Here is a 13,495-nt window from a genome sequence, read left to right as displayed (position 1 = left end):
CTGTCCCCCTGCATAGAAATGTGAATGAAATTCTCACCAACAGGATACAGCAACATAAATTTTCACACACTGACCAGATCCAGGTTTGATTTTTTGACGTAGGCAGAAGTGAGAAATTCTAGTAGTTATTTAGTTTATTTTCGGTCTGGGGAGAGGGTTGGGAGTGAGTACATTTTTAACAAACATCATCTGAGACTAACTTTATTTGGTCTGGCTTAAAGGACCACAACTCCTCAGGTTTTTTCATGTTTGATAAGTATTTGTCAAATTCATTTTATAGTTTTTACTCTTAGAAGTCATAGACTGGTTCAGTATCCTTCAAACAAAAATCAGAAATAGACATCCAGATGCGTAGTGAATCTTCTTGTATCACATAATAAACAGGGATTGGAATTTGAATTTTTATTTCTTTCTCTACTGTTAAAACTGTGAGGCTATGTTGAGTTAATGTAACTTCTTAGCAAGCTACTAAACTTCATAAGCAGTTTATCCATTAACCACAGTGTGACTGTGATCATGAGTTAATTTGCAGTTATTTCGGAAGTGTCTTCTGTGGATGGTTGTGCCAGTTACTAAGCAATTGTCTCTCAGCTCCAAATCACCCTTCTGTACTTGCTTCGTGATGCTGAAGCTGGAACTCTGCAAACCTTATTTCTACTCACCAGCTGACTCGCTGTTAGACTCTACCACAGTGGGCAGAGGAAGGAGACTAAAGCTGGAGAAGAAAACAGGGACTCTGCCCTTCTGTGTACTTCCTGTTGGCTTCCTGTCTACTCTCAGTTCCCTGAGCATAACCTTGGCAATGCTTCTTCATCGAGCAGCAGCAGGCAGTTCTTCCCTGGGTATCAGCAGCTGAGTTCAGTCTGCACTCTTTCAACACCCGTGGAACGAGCCTCATTGGGTCATTATTACAGTCACCACCATCAACGAACAGAGTCCCAACCTCTGAGGTTCAGGCCCCAGCCACTTGGGGTCTCTCCCCTAAGCTCAGAGACACTAGTACCCATTGAGTAACTAAACCAGAACCTCCCTTCAAAAGTCTGAGTTTCAGCTCTTCAGGACTCCCCCATCCCACACCTAAGTTTCTAAATTTTAGTAAGTTTAACCTTTTCCTTTTGTTCTTTCAGCCATAGGGATAGTATCTGCTTCCTGCAGTTGCTGCCTCTTTCTTTCTTTCTATTTTTCAGTTACTTAGTTCACAACTTTATACCTAGTTGATGATTCCTAATATTAAATTATCTCTGTTCAATGACTGGTATATTTTTTTATCCCCTTACTGGACCTTGATGGAGACAATGGTCATAGAAGAACAGTAGAAGTTTACATTTTTTAAGAACAAAAGTTATTCATTTATTGTCACCCAACATATATGTGACTCCCTAGAAGAGTTTCATGAGGCAGAGGAGGATGAAGGGAACCAAGGGGTGAAGGCAATTTTTAATAAGTGCGGTTTATAAAATGTGCCCATACAGCATCACTTTCACCACGGAGAGCCACTGGATACCTCTTTGCATTTTTTCCTCCAAAATCATAAAGTCACATCTCCACAGCTGTAGCAGGATGGATTTTCATGATGGAATCTGACTAATAATGGGTTGTTTGCAGAAGCAGGGCATTTCAGTGACCTGAGGTTATTCTGGAAGCTGCAATTACCTAAAGAGAATAACCTCAGAAACTCCTATTTGAGGGAATTCAGGAAAATGTCATGGAGGTGCACATTTGCAGTGGCCATATATGTAAGCTGTGGCTGAAAGAAAGATTTCAGCATTGAGTTAAAATTCCTATGTGCAGGGACTGTGATCATAACAGATTCTTCTCTTTTGATACTCAGTTTCTATAAAATTTTATGGTTCTACAATTTCAAGTTATCCATTAAAGCTCAACTACGTTAACTAAGTCTTAAGGGCCAAGATCATAGTTGTTCTGAAAATCAAAGTAGTTGGAAAACTGTTTTCTAACTGTGTTCTAGTGAATCAAGCTAGCTGACAAATTTATAGGTACAATTCCTTTTGTGCAATTAGTTCAAGGCTCTGTCCCATCAACTCTAACCATTTAAGAATAAACTCTTACTGGATTTCCTAAGTTATTGATTATTATGAATTTCATCTAGTTTTGAAAAAAAGTCACCAAAATATTTCAAAAACATTTTTCTGTCTTATAAAAGTAGATACAATGTAGTGTCAAATGCAATATGGCTACAGTGATATTTTTGGTACATTTAAATTTTCCGTATAAGCTAGATTTGAGGATTTTATGTAACTAGTTGTATCAATTGCAAATAATTGGTTTTGTGTCATTCTTACTAATTATTTTCCACTTAATTCTTTGGGTCTAATACCTCCTACACAATGTTGAATTGAAATGATCAGAGTGAGCATATTCATTTCATGCCTGATTTTATGGGGAATATTTTAAAAGTTTCACTATTGAATATACTGTTTCCTGTAGTCTTTTAATAAATAGCCTATATCTATCAGAATTTAGTACAGAAATCACTTTAGACATTACAAGGAGGAATAAACCTAATAGGCACTTGAAAAATTATTGGAAGGGTTGGAGGACAGGATTAGGGGCAGGGAGGAGGGGGTTGATGCTGAAATTTGGTTTCAAGTTCACCCACCACCGGTGTCATCAGAGGTCAGTAAATTTGCAGCTACTACTGTTTTTGCTACCATTGCCACAGCTGCCTCACCACAAACCAGGTGCCAAAAAAGAAAAATAATGAGTAATGAATCAACAAATTCTGTTGGTTCTTGCTTGTTAACCGCATCTGCCAAAGGAAGATGGTCTCTGCTCTTCTATCAGCCAGGGTTTAACAAAAGCCACAGCAGGTATCTGAACAGATATAATTTCATATAAAGATTTTTAAGCTAAGCATGAAGTTGTTAATTAACTCAAAAGAAAATAAAAGAAACTGCCAAAAACAAAGTTATGAAAATAGCAATTGCAGGAAGCAGTGACCACTTCTAGGTCTAGGTGAACAAAGAAGAGGTTGGAATTACTAAATTTTAAAAGCTTTAAGAAAGAGACTTGTGGAGGTGAAACTCAGACATCTCAGGAGATGGAGCTGGTTTGCTGATGCCTGGTTTCTCTGCAGAGGATGTGATGAGGCTATATCTGTGAGTTTTAGGGGAAATTCAAACACGATGTAACTGAAGCTATGGAAGAAAATACCACAGCTGGGGTTTAGAAGCAGTGTCAGGGTGACTGTGTAGGAAAGAGTTAAGACAGTAGGTCTGATGTTGCTCTTTGAAGGGCTTGCTAGTTGAGGGTGTCACATAAAAACTTGACTGGAATTTTCCCCAAGTTACTAAATAATAATGCTGTTTTATGTGCCTAGGGCACTAAACCTGGCTGTACCAGTTTACCTAGATTGTGCAAACAATGAGATTTATAGTAAATACCTGCTATTCTTCTGGGAGTTTGGAAATCATAGCTAATTGTGCAGGGAGAAAGTGCCAATGTATCCAGCCCCCAATGAAAACCCTGAACTCAGAGTGACATCAGCATCATGGAGGCATAAAACATCCCTCATTTTTGTCCCCTAACTCAACAACAAAAGTTTGGCATCTATCCATTGACAAAAGTGCCTTTGTGGGGCTTCTGGGATCCAGCACCATATGCCAAGGGACCTAGGCAGAGTCTTGCTGACCCATGCATTGGGCAATAGACAGATAGATCTTTGTCCTGGTTGTGGATCCTGTAGTGACCTTTGAACCAACTCTAGCCCCTCAGCTGTGGTCCAGGAGCCCCTGGAAAACACTGTCTTAGACAATCACCCACAGACGAGAGAGTCTTTGTAGAAGTCCAGCTTTCCAGAGGAGAAGTTCCAGTGCATTGGTGGAGCAAAAAGTTACAAGTCTGGACACATAAGATTGGGTAAAAGGAATAGCTTGACTTTACTCACAGCCCTCTTACCCCAAGGCAACACAGCTCAGGCCAAGAAAGATCTAATTGGCCCATGTTTTCTCTCACAGGGGAAAGAGGGAGCATGTGAGAGAGCACCTGGCTTCCCCAGCTGTGTGGGATGCTGCCAAAGGAGCTCATTTCTTTCTCTCCCCATCCAGATTACTGAATTATGAGCTGCATGACTGGGGGGCTGGAAGAGGCTGGGAGAGCAGCAATTAGGACTCTTTTGGAGGGCATTAAATGGACATAGATCCCACTAACTGCATGGACTCCATCAAGAAGCCCATCCATGAGCCACTGGTAACACCTCAGCCATGGATCCCCTGAAATTAGTAACATGAAAATATATGAAAATATACAACACACTGGTAAAGGTAAGTTTATAGGCAAACTCAGAATACTCTAATACTGTAATATGGTAAAATGTTAAACACTTAACTCTAGTATAAAGGTTAAAAGGTGAGAGTATTAAAAATAACTACAGCTACAATAAGTTGTTAATGAATACACAATATGAAAAGAAGTAAATTGTGGCATCAAAAATATAAAAGGAGGAAGCAAAAGTATAAAGTTTTGTATGCAAAGTTCAGCTGTTATCAGCGTAAAATAGACTATATTATAAGATGTAAGCCAAATAATAACCACAAAGCAAAAACCTACAATAGATTCATAAAAGATAAAGAGGGCATACAACTACAGAAAATCATCAATTCAGAGATGAAGGCAGCAAGAGAGGAAGAAGGGAACAAGGGAACTACAAAACAGATGGAAAACAATTGATAACATTAGTACATTCCTACCTATCAATAATTCTCTAAATGTAAATGTATTGAATTATCCAATCAAAAGACATAGATGGACTGGATGGATTAAAAACAAGACCCAACTGTATGCTACCTACAAGCAACTCAAGCTTTGAGGATACACATAGCTAAAAGTGAAGAGAAAGCAAAAGATAGTCTATGCATGTGGAAACCAGGAGAGCAAAGGCAGCTATTCATATCAGACAATATAGACTTTAAGTCAAAAATGGTAACAAGTGACAAAGAGTGTAATTATATAATGATAAAGGGGTCAATTCATCAAGAGGATATAACAGTTATAAATATATATGCACTCAACATTAGAGCACATAAGTATATTAAGCAAATACCAGCAGATTTGAAGGGAGAAGTACACAACAATACAATAATAGTAGGGGACTTCAATAACCCACTTTCAATAATAGGTAGATCATACAGACAGAAAAACAGGAAAATATTGGACTTATATCTAAACCATAATTTAGATCAAATAAGCCCAATAGACATATACAGAGTATTCTATCCAGCAGCAGCAGAATACACATTCTTCTCAAATGCACACAGAACATTCTACAGGATAGATGGTATTTTGAGTTTCTTTAATCTTTTTTCTTTCTATTCTTTTTTTGCGGCATGTGGGATCCTCCCGGACCAGGGCACAATTCCGTGTCCCCTGCATCGGCAGGTGGACTCTCAACCACTGCACCACCAGGGAAGCCCTTTTCTTTCTATTCTTCAAAGCAGGAAACTTATATTGATCTATTTTCAGGTTCACTTATTCTTTCTTCTGCTATGTCTAATTTGCTATTGAGTCTATCTAAAGAAGTTTTTATTTTAATAACTAATTTTCAGCTCTATAATTTCTCTGCTTAGATTAACTGTTTAGTCATTGATAGCATTTTTATTCAGTTATTTAAGCATATTTTCTATTTTTGAATATATTTATAGTAGATACTTTGAAATCTGCCTGTTAATTTAACATCTGAGACCAGAGTCTGTTTTATTGTCTGACTTTTTTTCCTGAGTATAGCTTTATACTTCCCTGGTTTTCTGTATATAGATTAATTTGAGGTTGAAATATGCATGTCATAGATAATACATTGTAGCCACTCTCGATTCATCATATTCTTATGAAATTAGATTTTTGTTCTACTATGGTGTTTAGTTGCCTGGATCAATCTGCAAACTTTTCCACTTCCTGTTCCTCATGATATACAGCTGCTTATCTATCTACCCTGTTCTTACGCCTTCCTACTGCTGCTTTTCCAGACTATGCCCCTGTTGGTTTCCTCTATGTCTGCCAAATTTGGAGATGAGGATCTAGGAAGAGATTAGGATCATCTCTCTGTTGTTTTCGTATTTCTAGGCATTTTCCTAGTTTTCAGCTGTTCTCTCCAGTTTGTCTTACTGTTTGACACATCAGGCTTTTTGCCAGACTGCACATGGTTGGAGAATGCATTCACTCAAGAGAAGCATCCAATTTACGAATCCAGATCCACACCATTCTACCTTTAGAGAGTAGATTTCTCTCTGCTTTCAGCTTGGTTTTCTACAATGCTCTCTCTGGTTTTCAAATGCTTGAATAGTTTTGCCAAGGATTTGACAGTTTATCCTTTGAATTTGGGTTTCACTCCCAAATTTTGAACTAGGAGTTCCTTCCCACACATTCATATTATCCCTTCCTGTACTTGCTTCCTTAATTAAGCATCATGGGATTTTATACCTGGAAAGTTTCTTAGAAAGAGTGTGATCATCTCATTTTATGTTAGAAGCACCAGGAGCCTTGAAAGGTGAGATGACTGGTCCAGGGTCATGGAGCCAATTAATGGCTTAGTTTCCTGATTTAGTCTTGATGAATCACCATGATGCCTGCACCAGGAGCGCTGTATGGTTCTAATGCAATTGGCTAGTGCCAAAAACCCGAAAGATACCATCCCAGCCATCAGTACACTCATATGTTTTAGGGAGATCATATATACACAGTAAAGCAAATTGTGCAAAATTACAAAACCAATTTAGCTTCTAGTTCAAAGTCCAATTAAATATAGATGGGAGAGCAATAGGGCTACAAGCTCAGGCAACAAACCTAACGTGCATTAATTAACCTTAAAGCCTTAGCAAAGGGAAAATTTTAATACATCAGAAATCCATGTAGTATTACTGAATTTCTTCAGATTCTGAATGTATAGTGTCTGTAAATGCATCACTCCTATGGCCCTGGTTAAGTGTCAGAAGGGCACTTAATTTTGACATGTTAAATTTTTTTTAAGTGCTTGGCTTTCTGTGTCTCTATTATGAATCCTCTACATATCTCTTGTGGATAGAATATTGGATCACACTTCTAGGTATATAAGATATAAAGACTCATTTTTAGGAACCTTCACTTTACTCTTCATCCTTGCATCTTAAACAGGAAAGGCATAATTTGTTTCTAGAGGGTTCCAGTGTATTATGAAAGCTCTTGTTTGTGTATGAAGAACAGAAACTTGTTTCACTTATTTGTTTCATGTAGCCTCCTTTTCATAATAAAATGACATAGGTGTAGAGTTAAATTGGGCTTCTAAAAAAATCTGAATTGGTAAACTATATAAGGAAGAAAATAAGTAAAAAAATAGATTATATAATTTTATGTGAATATTTAATATTTCTCAATTTGCAGCATATAACATAATTTTATTTAAGACCACATTTATATTCAAGGCCAGTTGCTGCTTTTACAGACATGCTCCATTTAGTCTTTGCTTTAAGCCTTTGAATGCTTTATAATGTGAACTGCTTTAAAGTACTTAGCATATAAAAACAGTGCTTTTCAAACTATAGGAGGAATTAAATTTGTGTTATTTAATCAGTTATTTTATTTGAATTAAAATCTTTTTAGATTAAAAGAGATTTTAATTAATTGAAATTTCCAATGCTTTTGCAAAATTCCTCCCTATTTTCAAATAGGGAGCAACATTCTGTTACCTTTGTCAAATGGCCAAATAAATCTTTTGACTCGCAGAAATAGAAAGAACCTATCTTATCATCTTCTCCCTCCAAAAAGAAGGGATGAATTTTGAAGTTAGAAGTAATGTTTTGGAGCTGATTGAACCAAAAGCCTTTGAAGTGTAATTTTTAGACAAGCAGAGAATTGTGGAGATCTTTACATAATAGGTTCTGCAAGTGGCCACAAACTTATTTAGGTAAACACTGAGGTTAATATCTATTTACTGGGAATACAATAATTACAAGATGGTCACATGGGTCTGAAGAGAAAAAGCTTTTTTGTAATCAGGTCCAGAGATCAGAAAAGAGGAGTGTGTTGATCATGGTTATGCTGAAGTGTTACTTGTAGGGAGTAAAAAATGAATTTTATGCTCAAAAGTAAGTTAGGTGGAACTTTATCTTGTTTTTGATAGTTAATAGTTAAAATGAAAACAAGTTCAGGGAAAATGAAATATCTTAGGCAGATCCAAGAACCCATGTTTGATATGATTTTCACAAAAAGAGTCATGATGGATAATATGCCTACTGGTTTGGCTATTGCCATTGCTTTGGGAATATGGTTCTTGAATAACCACATTTCAGAATGGATCTTTCTTTCTGGGAGAGTAGAAAGCTAATTACAGCAGGCAATTCCAGAAGCAGAAAAAGAGTTCATTAAGGTACTAAATATCAATACCTCTCACATTAGCCTCCCTGACATTCTTACCATGAGAGTGGATTTATGGTTTTTAACCATCTTCCCTCTATATGTTTTATGGAGTAATATGTTTATCTATGCAAATATTAATTTCAGAAGTAGATTAGTTTATTATACTGACTGGAGACTTGAAGATATGAGATACAAAGTAGATATATTTTGATGGAGTATGGAATGAGCTAAGTCTAGATGGCACATTGTGGCCTGGGTGTTAAGTATTCCTGGAAGAGAGAGGAGAAAGGGAAGATACTGTTGATGGATAGTGTACTGTTTTGCTGGGAGTCTGCAGAAAGGGATATTTGGATAAAGGTAAGTCACCTTAAAAAGGCATGTTGATATTACTCAGTGAAAGTTAAGAAGCTCATTGAGAAAAAAAAAATGTATTTGTGTCTAAAAAAGATTGTTACCTATCTTTGTGATATAAATAAATTAATTCCATTCCTTTTGGAGCAATTTAAATTTTATTTTGATATTATTAGTATTTTATATTTTGAATATTATGCTATAATATTGGTATTATATAGATATTTTTAAGAGTAAATGCTTGGCATTCAAATGTTTAATAACTCTTTTTTATTTCCAGTAAACCTCTGACAAAGAATTGTCAACAAAAAAATTAATCAGTCATTCTAAGAAAGAAATGGAAAACTGTATTCAAGCCAAATTGAAGCTTATAACCTAGGAACAGCATCTCAGAAAGCTCTGAGATCTGTTCCGCCTGTTAGAAGTCAAGGCACAGTTACATAAGTTTTTTGAGACTGAAGGCTGTATATTAAATGACATATTATTGACAGTTTACCTAAACCAGATCTAAGTGTCATCATGGGCCCTTACAAGATCACAAAGGAATGTTATCTTTAAGGAATTGTCTTGATGGCAGGAGAATGTTGTTCTTTATAATTGATAGACAATGCAAAACAGGAGGGAGAGAGGAGGCCAAAGGCAGAGAAAAATTTTTCTTGTCTTGCTATAACATGTGAATTTTATTTCATAAAACTATATATATATATTTATTTATTTTTATTTATTTATTTATTTATTTTTTGCGGTACGCGGGCCTCTCACTGTTGTGGCCTCTCCCATTGTGGAGCACAGGCTCCGGACGTGCAGGCTCAGCGGCCATGGCTCACGGGCCTAGCCACTCGGCGGCATGTGGGATCTTCCCGGACCGGGGCACGAACCCGTGTCCCCTGCATCGGCAGGCATACTCTCAACCACTGCGCCACCAGGGAAGCCCATATAAAACTATATTTTTATATTTCTAAAACCAACAGACTTTTATGGTGGATCATTTTTCTTACATTAATTACACAGGTATTAGTTTCTTAGCTGGAGTTCAAGTCTACTACCAATGTCAGTTTAGAGATAAATAATTTTGAAATCCTGATATGGGAGGACTATAGAAATAACCTGTGCAACCTCAAGTTTGTAAAATGGCCTCTGTGCATCATACAGCTATTCTCAAATGGAGACCAAGAAAGCAAGGTCATTTTTAATCTCTACATACATCTTGCTTTCCTGGCTCAACACTAATCATTCATTATGTTCTGCATATTGGAAGGGAGAAGATGAAGGATATAGAAGAATTCACTTTGAAAACATGTACTCAATGTTGCATAGCCAAAAGCTCCCAGGGGATTAAACAATCAGAAAGCCCTGCATCATTTGCATTTTAATGGATAAAAATAAGAGTTGAAACATTTCTTTACATTTAAACTACCGTGAAAAAGTGTGTGTAGTTAATAGGACTGAAGTGGTAAGGAGCGGGGGAGGAAGAAATGGGGACTCAATAAAATTTAAAGAAAATTTATTTCTTTTACAGAATTGGAGCTGGGTTGATTAAGTCAAGGTGCCTGCCTCTGCTAGAGACACATTTTCCTAATGAAAAGTCCTGTAACTTCAGACCTTTCACATTTTCCATGAATAGATGTCATTAGTCACTATCACATTTATCATTACTTGTAAAACAGTGAGGTGGCAGCAAGGGAAAGGACTAAAATAGCATTGAAAAAAATTTGGTACTGGCTTAGGTAATTTAAATGAAGGCTTTTTTTGCAAAAGCAAAAACAACCTCCATCGTTACTCCATCATACCTTTGGAAAACTCACATCGGGTTGTGGGCCACTTTTATGAAAAGTGACTACAATTTCTCTCCACCCTCCTCTAATTCTGAATTAGAAATGATAAAGAGCTTGACTGGTAAAATTCTGAAACAGATAATGAGTTTTTTAAGTGATAATTACTGAATCTCCTTATTTTTAGAAACCCATTAACAGGTATCTCTTTAGTCATAGAAAAAAATCTTCATAAATATTGAATTGTGCTATCACACGTACAAGTTTCTTTCCAATTATGGAATCTGACTAATTTCACAAGAACTATTTGGTATTAATTGGTTTTAAGATTTAATCAAGTAAAGACATCATTTATTAATTTCAATTTGAAAAGCCAGAAAAAAAGTATAACCTTATTATCTTTAGAAAAATATTGTCAAATGTTCATGTGAGTTAGAAATTGAAAACAAAAAGTGCCCCTGTGCCTTGTGAGTTTCTCCAATTCAAAGAAGAGTATTTATCAATGGGAAGCTGAGGCAGGTCTTAGAGTGAAATCTTACTGCCTTATGAGAGAATGGAGAGGGTTTGACTAGACTTACCAAGGATGCAATGGCCGTTTGTTGAATTCTTAGTCTAGTAAGTAGGAAGAGGGCAGTAAGCCCTACATTACAGTCAAAGTCAAGCAGCTCCCCATTTCCAGTAAGTAAATCTTGACCACGTTCTTCAAGTACCTAGAAGTAGTGAAACCATAAAGAGGCCCCGAGGTATACAATCTTGGAAGCTGAAGATTAGCAGGCCTTGTAGATGGGAAAGTCCTGTAGCTGGCTGGGTTCTACCAGCTGTTAAAAGTTCCATCAGCTGTTGACAAGGCCCCATTCAGAGCACATAGATGTTTTCGAATGTAATTATTATATGTTAATCACCACCAACTGATCAAGATTATGTATTGTACCAAAGACGTTACAGAAGCTGAGGATGAATTGCACCCCAAAACAGAAAACATAAGTTCAATCTGTAGATTCGATTGATTTTCCTCTTAGGAAAATGAAGGCTCTTTACTCAAGGAGCTGTTATGTATAAAATAGGCAAATAAGGGTTTTGCAAATTATTGTCAGTAACTGCCATTGACAGATTCATTATTAGAAACAACTCTGTTTGCATTGTAGGACATTTTTTATAATGAAATCTGATTTCAGAAATGTGTTTTTTCCAACTTTATAAGTTTCTGATGTCTGCATTTTCTTTCACTGACAGGATCTTTTCTAATTTATCTATTGCTAGCTAATTTTCAAAAAAAAATGATAAATGAAATTTCCTTTCAAAATTTTATTATTCAAAAGGCTGAATGAAGATAGGATATCAAAGTTATCAACAAGTGTTCTTATAAAAGACTGTGATTGTGTTCTGGAGCCTTGTATTTTCTTAATGATCATGAAGGTTATTTGAACTGAAGCTATTCAGGTTGGGGGCAGTAGCTTTTCTTTCTATTTGTGTTATTTTTATAACTAAATTAGAAGACCTCATGCCACATTTGTGGGGTTACCGGAAGGCAGAGTGATCATGAAGACCACCTGTCTCTTCCTGGTTCCCTATTACAAAGTCAGGTGATCATCAAAAAATGGCTAGACTATTGCTAATCACAACTCCAGCTCTGGGAAACCTTGAAGCACTGAGATTAAGGATTCCATAAATTATCAAAAAGCAACATTTTTAAAAAACATCTTTATTGGAGGATAATTGCTTTACAGTGGTGTGTTACTTTCTGCTTTATAAGAGTGAATCAGCTATACATATATCCCCATCTCCCCTCCCTCCTGCGTCTCCCTCCAACCCTCCCTATCCCACCCCTCTAGGTGGTCACAAAGCACTGAGCTGATCTCCCTGTGCTATGAGGCTGCTTCCCACTAGCTATTTTACGTCTGGTAGTATATATATGTCCATGCCACTCTCTCACTTCGTCCCCGCTTACCCTTCCCCTTCCCCATATCCTCAAGTCCATCTTCTAGTAGGTCTGTGTCTTTATTCCCATCCTGCCCTTAGGTTCTTCATGACCTTTTTTTTTTTTTTTTCAGATTCCATATATATGTGTTAGCATACAGTATTTGTTTTTCTCTTTCTGACTTACTTCACTCTGTATGACAGACTTTAGGTCCATCCACCTCACTACAAATAACTCAATTTCGTTTCTTTTTATGGCTGAGTAATATTCTATTGTATATATGTACCATATCTTCTTTATCCATTAATCTGTCGATGGACACTTAGGTTGCTTCCATGTCCTGGCTATTGTCAATAGAGCTGCAATGAACATTGTGGTACATGACCCTTTTTGAATTATGATTTTCTCAGGGTATATGCCCAGTAGTGGGGTTGCTGGGTCATATGGTAGTAAAAAGCAACATTTACTGTAAAGACATTGTTTTTGATGTCCTTTTTCTCCTTAAAATATGGAAGTGTTGGCTCAGGAGCAAAGATTGTCTTACTCAATCTAAGGCCATATTTGCATGCCCTATGAAGAGAAGTGTACATTTGCATTCTTTAGCAAAGAAACTGAACAGGAAAAAATACTACTCTTGTTTATGCACTAATTTCTTAGACACTAAAGTATTACAATAACCTCTCTGATAATCGAAATTATCAACCCAAAACTCTTTTTAAAAGGGGCTTGAAAAATAGGAGGACCTGCTTGTGTTTGTGTGGTTTATTATTTTTTCTCAAACACCTGGCACAGTTCCTGGCAGAGTGCAACCACTTATTCATTCATTCATTTAACAAATATTTGCTGAACATTTTCTATGCCCCGGGATCTGTGTAAAGTTAGTGAAATACAGTATTGCATAAGACCATTTATTCCTGAATGGAGCTTATTGTCTAGTGGAGGAAACAGATGAATAAAATATTCATACCAATCAATTTATGTAAAACTATAACTGTGTAAAATTATACTGTGTTAAGTACTAGAGATGGAATGGCTTACGGTGCTATGAAAGCACTCTTTTATGAAAGCATAATATAGAGAAGTTTAACCTACTAAGAGGACATCAGAA

This window comes from Phocoena sinus, chromosome 4, assembly GCF_008692025.1.
Source record: "Phocoena sinus isolate mPhoSin1 chromosome 4, mPhoSin1.pri, whole genome shotgun sequence".
Taxonomy (NCBI): Eukaryota; Metazoa; Chordata; class Mammalia; order Artiodactyla; family Phocoenidae; genus Phocoena; species Phocoena sinus.
The sequence above is the reverse complement of the archived record's forward strand: the minus strand, read 5'-3'. Positions refer to the sequence as shown.